The sequence below is a fragment of the Marmota monax genome, unplaced genomic scaffold (genome assembly GCF_021218885.2).
Source record: "Marmota monax isolate L192 unplaced genomic scaffold, Marmota_monax_Labrador192_F-V1.1 WCK01_AAM20220418_F8-fsc00244, whole genome shotgun sequence".
In the NCBI taxonomy this organism is placed as follows: domain Eukaryota; kingdom Metazoa; phylum Chordata; class Mammalia; order Rodentia; family Sciuridae; genus Marmota; species Marmota monax.
Window position 1 is genome coordinate 751177 of NW_026692962.1, and position 10832 is coordinate 762008.

General features: G+C 37.4%; 1 non-coding gene across 1 annotated transcript; it reads left to right on the top strand.

Moving 5' to 3' along the window:
• Positions 1–518: 518 nt before the first annotated feature.
• Positions 519–620, top strand: LOC124097788 (small nucleolar RNA U13). Its single transcript, XR_006853365.1, has one exon. It is a non-coding gene; the product is annotated as a small nucleolar RNA U13 (small nucleolar RNA).
• Positions 621–10832: the final 10212 nt, after the last annotated feature.

Consider the following 10832-nt stretch of genomic DNA (forward strand, 5'->3'; position numbering starts at 1 on the left):
TTCCTTACATGCCACACCAGAAATTGAACTCTCTTTTTGTACTATTTTTAAAATTTTTACCTAGTCTCTTGCTTGGATTCTTGCTATTGAACTGTATTATACCCAAAGCTATAATTCCATGGAGTGGGCTGGTTTGAGAGAATGAAGCTTTATAGTTTTAGAGAAGCAGAGACCAGTTAGAGAAAAAGGGTCCTGGGTTTGAGTATTCCTCATCATCTTTGGTAATTTGGTGGCACATGCCACCATGTAATCCCAGGGACTTGGAAAGCTGAGGCAGGAGATTGTAAGTTCGAGGTCAGCCTCAGCGACTTAAGAAACCCTGTCTCAAAATAAAAAGCAAAAAGAGCTGAGGAGGTATGAGAATATAGCTTAGAGGTTCAATGCCCAGGACCAAAATTAATTAATTAATTAGATTAAATAAATAAGGATGCATAAAAATATAACTTAAAAACAACTTATTTCTGGTATTTGTAAATTGACTTTTTAAGTTTCTACAGACCTCATTAAAACAATGTCAGATCCTTCTGTGGTTCGTAAGTGTGATGATAGGGGTTTCATGTTATTGTGAAATGTGCTTCTCTCAAGCTTTGTTTTGTTATCAGCACATCATCTGTCTGATGTGAATGTAGGCAAAACCCAATAAAAAATAATGTCAGTCCTCTGCCTAAAATTTCCTGTGACACTCCTTAACTTAAATAGCAAGCTGACTGTCGCCAGTCTTTTCAGTGTGTCTCTATTCCCTTCCTCATGCCCTCAAATGAGCCCCACTAGACTACTTCATGTTTCTAAAACATGCCGTCAATATTACCATCAGTGTTAAAATAGTTACCTAAAATATATAGTTTCCAAACATTTCTGATATTAATAATTAAACAAATTAAAATAGTTTCCAAACGTTTCTGATATTAATAATTAAACAAAGAGTAAATTTAATTTTTAAGTGTATAATGCTGTTTCTTGAGGAAAAGTCACTGTAAATTGTGAGGACTAAGTAGATTTGTGGATATTCTGTAGGACATATCTAAGTATTTTCATAGTCTATAGGAGTTAAGATATTGTTTATTGTTTTTATGATATATAAGCTCACAACAAAACTTAGTACTTTTGGTGTTCTTATACAGGTCCACACTTTTAAACATCTATAAGTAAGATATAATTAATGCTATGTGCCTGAAGCTTTAAACTTACAGTGGCTATCCTTTCCCTGACCTAGACTATCTGCCTTGGAGTCTCTTCATCCTTCCAGATGACATGAAGTTGGCACAGTTTGGCATGAAGATTCTAGAGTCAAAATGATACCTGCTTAAATCCCAACTAGGTCATTTATTAGTTGTATGACCCTGTAAATTATGCAAAAATTAGTATATCATCTTGTTATACTATAATATGCCATCATTGCATTATATGTAAATAATAAGCCATCATTGCAGTATATGTAAATAATAATCTGTAAATAATCATTTAACCTAGTTAAGACAATTTTGTGAGGATTAAATAAGGCAATACAAATAACATACCTGATATGTAGTAAGTCTCAACAACCATGAGCAATTGTAATTGACATGGCTGGTGGCCTCAGGCTCCTGATGATCAAAGCTGATGCCTCCCTCATGCTTTGGATCTAAAGGATCTCTGTATAACCAGTCTGGTCCTGAGGCCTGATTATTAGGGGAAAGCACTTTGAGTTCATTCATACTGCCAGATTCATCTGATTTTCTTTTAATACAGTGGATTCCAATAGAACTGGAAAAGCTTTTTGCTAAGGTAATGAGTATCTCTTCCGAAAACTGCACATCCACACAAACTGCACATTATTTTGCTTGTCACCTCAGTGGTATACAGAACCCCAAAGACTTGCCCTTCACCAGTGGGTCTGGCTTGGAGTGCTCAACTCCTGCTCTTTTCAGGACAAAAAAATAATTTAAACTTGCTGTCTTTTGAAAACTTGGTTTGTCATCTGAATTTTTCTTTACTTTTTCCATCTCTATTCTGATTTATGCTAAAGAGAAAAATTTTGCAAAATGTTCCCCTAATTGTAATAATGAGCCAATGAAAGAACATTAAAAAAAAAGAACTGTTTTTCTGTTTTACTGTGCCCAGTCTTCTAGTGGTACATTAGCCAGCAGTATTAATAGCTCAGTACTCTCACAGCCAGCATTAGCTTTCATCTTAAAATTAATTACCACATTACAAAGGAATAGATGAATATAAGAACAAAGACAGCAGACATGCTGAGCGCCATCACACCACGCACAAGAAAGGGGCACAATGGATTAACAGAGAGAATTGTTAGAGCAAAAACTTTAAATTAACAATAAGATACGAAAAGGTTTTTGTCATGTTCATTAAGGTTAAGAGGTTTGCCACCAGCTTGTTATGATTTCTTATTAGAAATGTGATTCATTATCCCTGAGGTTATACATTTATTAAGAAAGAAGACAGTGATAATCTAACTAAAGTAAAAAAAAAAAATAACACTACTATCTGACAGGGGTCGTAGCATGACATGACTAAATTTCCCAAGAGTTAGGGCTTTTCTTTAGTTGAGCTTGTATGTTCTAGTGGGCCAGTTGATTATTTAAAGAACTATACACTCATACAGGACTGATATTGGAAAACGATAGAGCAGACATCAGACTACAACGGAAGAATTTTTGAAATATAGTTGCTTACCATCTCCCCCTACCCTTCACCCCCCTTAAATTAGAGTCTCTGTTGGTGGTTTAGGTGGCAGTATTTTTTTTTTAATTCTTCAGGTGAGACAAATGAACAGAGTTGAGACTCTCCTGTAGACCCTTGTATCAATTTTGGATTTAAAATGCATTTTGGTCGTTTGTCTGATTGGAATCAGTTGTTCGATCTTCAAGGAAAGTAGCGAAAGCTGAATCTGATATCTCTTGTTTTCAAAATGACAAAGACAGAGCCATCAGTCATCTTTCAAAGATGGTTATTTTTTAATACATTATATAGTTTAGGGAGCATATGAGGAAATCAGCCTATTTACACATAAACAATGTTTAATCTAGTTGAGACAGATCTCACACCTTATCTGAAAATTGGCTGGATTTTGCATATGCAAGGTCATCTAATTAGTTGATAGTCTAGCAACTATTGGCTCTCCTTAGTACACAATACCCTTCTATTCCCTGTTTTGATTCTACTTGCCTATATCCTCATAAATTCTGGCCATGTGATCTGTTGTCTTATTGTGTTTCATGACATACATTCTCCTTGACTTTATTAAAAAATTTGTCCTTTGGGGCTGGGGTTGTGGCTCAGTGGTAGAATGCTTGCCTAGCACATGTGAGGCACTGAGTTCAATCCTCAGCACCACATAAAAATAAAATAAAGATATTGAGGGGAAAAAATGTTCTTAACCTTTATTCAATATTTGGTATCTATTTCCTTTAAGCTTTTATTTTTTTCTTATAGGCTTCACCTGCCTTTGTTCTCAATTTAAGCCAACTGATACAGTTTGAGTTTTGTTTATAGGTTCTGGCCTAAAAATATCTTAGAGTTAAGCATCTATCCCAGTTTCTTGATGTCTACTGAACACAGTGGAAGTCATTTTTGTTAGATTTGTGAAGGCCAAAAGAGTCTCTATTCTTTAATAGCCATGTTCAGGGATTTGCTCAAATGAAAAATAAAGATTCAAATGAGAGAAAACATTATTCTCCAGAGTAGCAGCCATCAAATTAACCAATACTTTATAGTTTACCATGTAAAGACATAGATAATAGGTACAAATTGTAGTCTCTCCATCACTACTTAAGGAGGTAGAAAGAGCATCAGACTGGAAGCTTTGTGATTTGATTTCAAATTCTAGTTGGTGGTTGCTGGTTGTGTGGTGTTGGGCAAACTCTTTTAACTTTCTGGTTTTCAGTTGTATATAAATGAATGGAAACAGTTGATAACAGAAGACCTGAGCTCAAGCCATATTTCTTTCTTCTTGCAGGCTTTGTAACTTTGATCAAGTCACTTGACTCTCTAAATCAATGGAGGCTAATAGCAATCTCAACTCATTGGATTGTTGTGAAAAAACTAAATGAGACCATAATGAACAAAGTAGGAGCTCATTAAGAGTCTGGGATTATTTGGTAGCACGTAACTCTGGCAACTATGGAACAGTAAAAAGGGCACAGATTTGGAGTCCAAGAGAGCTGACTCGCCTAGTAACTTTGGCAAATTACTTACCTTCTCTAGTTCAGTTTCCTCTGACTTCCAAAGGATTAAATAACAATCTTACGTATATAATAGACTGTTTTCCCTGGTCATTCATTCTTGGTATGTGGGAATGAATGCAGTGAGTGAAATTAAAAGTATAATTCTGGGTTGGGGATGTATGTAGCTCAGTGGTAAAGCACTTGCCTGGCATGTGTAAGGCTATGGGTTCAATTCCCAGCACCTCAAAAAAACATTTTTTTTAAAGGGTATTTCAGGGCTGGGGTTGTGGCTCAGTGGTAGAGCACTTGCCTAGCATGTGTGAGGCACTGGGTTTAATTCTCAGCACCACATATAAATAAACAAAATAAAGGTCCATTGACAACTAAGAATTTTTTTTAAAGGGTATTTCACCAGCTTTTGGGGGTAGAGATAGTGAAGCTTCCTAGAAATGACATCTGCTCCTTCACATTCCCTAGACCAGTCACAGTTTGACAAGGCCATGTTCATTAAGACAGCTTATGTTCTCTTGTCTAATACATCTGTCTCCATTCCTAGACTCTATAGAAGGAATGGAGAATTTCTGGGAACTCTTAAAGAATATACCTAGCCAGCTACTATGGACATCCAGCAGATCTCACTGTCGCTTTTGAAGTGTCTGCCACCTCCCACCAAGGGGCTCTAGTCACCTGCGGGGCACTTCTCTTTCTACTATATCCCCTAAAGTGCTAAAACTATTTGTATAGCGGAAGGAAAGGGCATGTGCTTTCCTCCAATTTATTACACTGAATTAGAGATCACCCAAGTCGTGTTGCTGGAAACCAAACTTGACTCAGTTTTATGGGAAATAGTCATAAAAGTACTAAGGTGCCCACTGTCTTGCCCTGCTTGCTCTCTCCCCTCCCCACCCAGATCCATGGACAGGGGATAAACCCAAATGGCAAGAAAGTAGGGAGGACTGAATAAACTCAACATCTCCCTTCCGATGACTAAGGCTTCTGTACTGGGTTAAGTGCATGGTGTCGGCCTCTTTGTTTTCTTAGGGGAGTTATTTTCCAGGAGGATCTCCTCAGCATCTTCAGGAGAATAGATTTGACCAAATCTCTTCAGACATGCCTGACCTGCTTAAGTGGATGCACTTAGCTTCCGGCGGAGGTACCTGATCGCCCAGGAGTATACAGCACCGGGAGCAACACTGTGAGATAGAAGGTTCTGTGAATGGCAACTGGCATTGCTGCTGGTGGGGAAAGCTGTCCCCAGCAGCTTGCAAGACAGATTCCTTTTTCTTGTTCCTAGAATTTAAAAGTTCCTTTCCCTTGTCCTCAAACCTGCTCTATTTTTCATTCTTCTGATTCATTTCAGAAGTTGGATTGACTTTCATTTTTAGGTGGCATAGTACAGCTCTTCCTGGTCACTGGTTAGATTTATTTTTATGCCCGATAGGAATCAGGGCAGAGAAATTGTCTCAGAATGTGTCACATCCGGCTCAACTGACCAGCTACGATTTTAAGCTTTGTTCTTCTAAAATATTGATAAACACAATTGTTAATGTACTTTCCTTCAGTTTTCATCAGGTCTGAATCCTTAGACTTTTCGTATTTTATGAATCAGGGGAACTTCCCAAGGAAAATGGGAATTTTTGATGCTATAAGGATTTAAAAAAAGGGTTTTGATCTTTCTTTCAAGATACTCTTCAAGGGGAGTATGTGTGTGTAGGACTTTCACTGAGCTGATGTATTTCTGTTAAAAGTGAATTGTTTAATTTCCTTTAGATAACACTAAAGGGAATTTTCTCTGCTGTTTTAAGTGATAAAAATCTAAAGAAAACAGGTCCTGTAGTATGAGCATTTGGGTGTTAGTTTTTCCTCTGTAATGAGAATAAATATCAGACATGGGTGGTGCATGCCTACAATCCTAGCAACTCAGGAGGTTAAGCCAGGAGGATCACAAGTCCAAGTAAGGCTAGTCTCAGCAACTTAGTGAGACCATCAGTAAAAAAAGGGAGGGGACTGTGGAAGTGGGACTAGGATATATAGCTCAGTGGTAAAGCACTGCTAGGTTCAATCCCCAGTACCAAAAATTCAAAATAAAAACAAAAAAATAAAAAGAATAAACTCCATGCAGGTGCAGGTGGTAAAGAGTTTCTTCCATAAACTTAACACGTAAACTGCTATTAAATCAAACTTTCAATACCAAAGAATTTAAAATTGAATAACAATAATAATTGTTATAATGGTTTATTTCCTAGTATTTTCTAGGCTTTTTTTTTTACTGATTACAAAATGAAAGCATAATAGAATTTTTGGTTGAAAGATAATTTATTTAACCAATACAAATTGTGTGTTTGTTGTGCTGGGGATTGAATCTGGGGATTCATGCATGCTAGGCAAGTGCTCTACCATTGAACTATGTCTCCAGCCATTTATTACATATGTATATTAACATGCTGAGAACCAGAGAGTTTACTTATCCAAAGAGTTTATTTATCTTACCCAGAAAGTTTATTTATCCAAAGACACTGTGTTTGTCTATTCCGAATGCTATAACAAAAACACCATTGACTGGATGTCTTAAACAATAAACATTTATTCCTGACAATACTGGAGTTGAGGTAGTTCAAGATCAAAGTGCCAGCAGACTTATGCTTATTGAGGGTTTGCTTCCTGGTGACTGACAATTTTTTTTTTTTTTTAAGATATGTTAGAGGCTGGGGTTGTGGCTCAGTGGTAGAGTGCTTGCCTGGCATGTGTGAGGCCCTGAGCTCAATCCTTAGCTCTGTATACAAATAAATAAATAAAATAAAAAAGATCTACTGGCAACTAAAAAAAAATTAAAAAAATACTTTAGGTGGGGCTGGGGATGTGGCTCAAGCGGTAGCGTGCTCGCCTGGCATGCGTGCGGCCCGGGTTCGATCCTCAGCACCACATACAAACAAAGATGTTGTGTCTGCCGAAAACTAAATAAAATAAATATTAAAATTCTCTCTCTCTCTCTTTAAAAAAATACGTTAGGTGAGTTATTTTCTGAAATTTTTATATTATTTTTGAATTTTTTATTTTATTTGTTCTTTTTAGATATACATGACAGTATATCTAATATTTGGCATATTATACATACATGGAGTATAACTTATTCTAATTAAGATCCTATTCTTGTGGTTGTACATAATGTGAAGTAACCTGGTTGTGTATTCAAATACAAGGCTAGAAAAGTTATGTCTGATTAATTCTACTGTCCTTCCTATTCCCCTCCCACTCCCTTCCCTTCATTCTCCTTTGTCTAATCCAATGGACTTATATTCTTTCCCTCCCCACCCTCCCTTGTTGTGGGTTAGCATCCACATAACGGAGATAACATCCAGCATTTTTTAAATATTTTTTTTAGTTGTAAGTGGACATACAGTATCTTCATTTCATTTTTATGTGGTGCTAATGATCAAACCCAGTGCTTCACGTGTGGTAGGTGAGCACTCTATACCCAGCCCTCAGCATTTGTTTTTTGGGGATTGGAGTATTTCACTTTTAATGATAATCTCCAGTTCCATCCATTTACCAACAAATGTCATAATTTCCTTCTTCTTTATGGCTGAGTAATAATAATATTCTTTATAGTAATTTAATAATAATTTTCTTTATCTATTTATCTGTAGAAGGACAACTAGGTTGGTTCCAAAGTTTAGCTACTGTGAATTATGCTGCTATAAACATGATGTGGCCATGCTACTGTAATATGCTGATTTTAAGTCCTTTGGGTATAGACCAAGGAGTAGAATAACTGTGTCAACTGGTGGTTCCATTCCAAGTTTTCTGAGGAATCTCCACATTGCTTTCTAGAGCATTTGCACCAATTTGCAGTCCCACTGGCAATGTATGAGAGTACCTTTCTCCCCACATCCTCACCAACATGTATTGTTCCTTGTATTCTTGATAATTGCCATTCTGATTGAAGTGAATTGGAATCTCGGTATAGTTTTAATTTACATTTCTCCAATGGCTAGAGATATTGAACATTTTTCACGTATTTTTTGACTGATCATATTTCTTCTGTGAATTTATTCATTTATTGATTGGGTTATTTGTATTTTTTAGTGTTAAGTTTTTTGAGTTGTTTGTATAACCTGGAGATTAGCGCTCTATCTGAGGTGCAGGTGGTAAAGATTTTCTCCCATTCTATAGGCTCTCTCTTCACATTCTTGATTGCTTCCTTTGCTGTGAAGAAGCTTTGTAGTTTGATACCATCCCATTTATTCACTCTTGATTTTACTTCTTGAGTTTTAGGAGTCTTATTGAAGAAGTTGGTTCCTAAGCCGACACAATGGAGAGTTGGGCCTACTTTTACTTCTAGTAAGTTCAGGGTCTCTGGTCTAATGCCTAGGTTCTGGATCCACTTTGAGTTGAGTTTTGTGTAGAGTGAAAGGGGTTCAATTTCATTCGACTACATATAGATTTCCAGTTTTCCCAGCAATATTTGTTGAAGAGGCTATCTTTTTTTTTTTTTCAATGCATGTTTATGGTGCTGTGGGGAAGCCTCCCTGAGTGAACATACCTTTAAGTCCTGATGCAGGGGGCTCTTGCCGCAGTCCGGCTGCAGCAAAATAACGGAGGGGGGGGGGTGACGAATAACTTGTGGAAGCTGTTTATTGCAGGACAGGAGCAGTATTTATACATTCCACACAGCTTATCTAATTAGCATAAACTAGATACAGCAGTCAACCAATCAGGAATCTCCACACTTAATGGCTCGCTTTTGTTACTTCTCAAACCACTCCCGCTGGCATTTTGCCAGGCACCATCCAGACTTGTTTACGAACTCTAACATTCCCCTGGCAAAATGCCAGGCGCCATCCTGACTTGTTTACAGACTCTAACAGGCTCTGACCAATTACTACATTTTGCAGTGACTTGGGCGTTGTCCCAGCTTGGATAGCAAGGTGTGGCTCCAGGTGTAGGCATACCTGCTGGGTCTGAGTTACACTCTCCTATTCCCTTGTAATCCTTCCCCTTCTGCCTTTTTTGGATAGAATTTTCTAAGAAACAGTGTCCCCCTAAATAAAAGCCCACTTCCAAACGTCTTTCCCTCTCTCTTGCCAGCTTCTAGTGACTTTCTCTTGCTCTCCTTTTTGGGGAACTTGAGGCCGGGAGCCAGGGAAAGCCATCCTGAAGCTTGTGTAAAGGTATTTCGTGTCTGCGTTTTATTTTGCATCACCCCAAATTCACACAAATGACTTTAGTTCAACCGCCTGCGCTAGACAGGGGTGGCATGGTGCCTTTGTCTAGTATGAGATAACTGTATTTATGTGGGTTTGTCTCATGCCTTCTATTTTGTTCCATTGGTCTTCATGTGTGTGTTGTGCCAATACCATGCCATTTTTGTTACTGTAGCTCTGTAGTATAATTTAAGGTCTGGTATTGTAATGCCTCCTGCTTCACTTTTCTCTCTAAGGATGGCTTTGGCTCTTCTGGGCCTCTTTTTTATTCCCAATGACTGTCATGACTGCTTTTTCTATTTCTGTAAAGACCGTCAGAGGAATTTTAATAGGAATTGTATTAAATCTATATAACATTTTTGGTAGTATGGCCATTTTGACAATATTAATTCTGCCTATCCAAGAACATGGGAGATCTTTCCATTTCCTGAGATCTTCTTCAATTCCAAACTGACATCTTGATGCGTCCTCATAAAAACCAAGGGATCTCCCTGGAGGTACAATAGATGCTGATTTATGTCATAAATATTTATATTCAGGCAAAATGTAAGAATTTTGCTAGTATTGCAGACATACTGTGAATGTATACTAAGCTCACTCCACATTATTTTTTGTCACTATTTTGTTATAGCTGTAGAAATCTCCTCCTGGTACTAAAGATAAGAAAGGAAAAGAGAGATGCTAAGTGTTTTAATATAAATATTAAGCCCTGCGTTTATGAGAGAAGTATTGTTAACCTGTCTACCTCACTCCCCTCCCTGCCAAAAAAGACATTGTGTTTTTAGAAACCCTAAAAGACCCTGTACTGTTTATTCTGTAGACTTGGTGTTTCACACTATTGAACTAAGAACATTTACACTCCAACTTCATCTCAACACACTGCAGTTTTTACAGCAACAAAAACAGGTCTTACCCAAATATGGTTATTCAATTGAAACTTGAAATAATCCAAGATTAAGGCAAGTAGCAAGCTTCAATAATACAAAATAAATGTTACAATTAATGAAGCAAATGTGATTTTTATTTGAAGACACTGTTCTTCAGAGATGGAAAACCATGAATCTTGACAACCTCTACCTCAATTGAATTTCCTAAGTGTCCTACACATGTTTATATTACTGTACGTCATATCAGACACCTATTTGGTTGCCACTTAAAGCCTTTCGGCCATCAGATGTGGTGGCGCATGCCTGTAATCCCAGAAATTTAGGAGGCTGAGGCAGGAGGATCACAAGTTCAAAACTACCCTTGGAAACTGAGCAAGAATCCGTCTTAAAATAAAAAATAAAAACAACTTGGATATCTCAGTGCAGAGCACCCTGAGTTCAATCTCTAATAAAGTTAAATTTTTAAAAAGTAAATAAATACCCTTTCAGTCTCACCTCTTACTTCAATCACTGCTACCGCTACCTGTCTAATACCTACTCAGGCATAGCCTGACAGTCTCTCCCTGGGAGCCTATCAC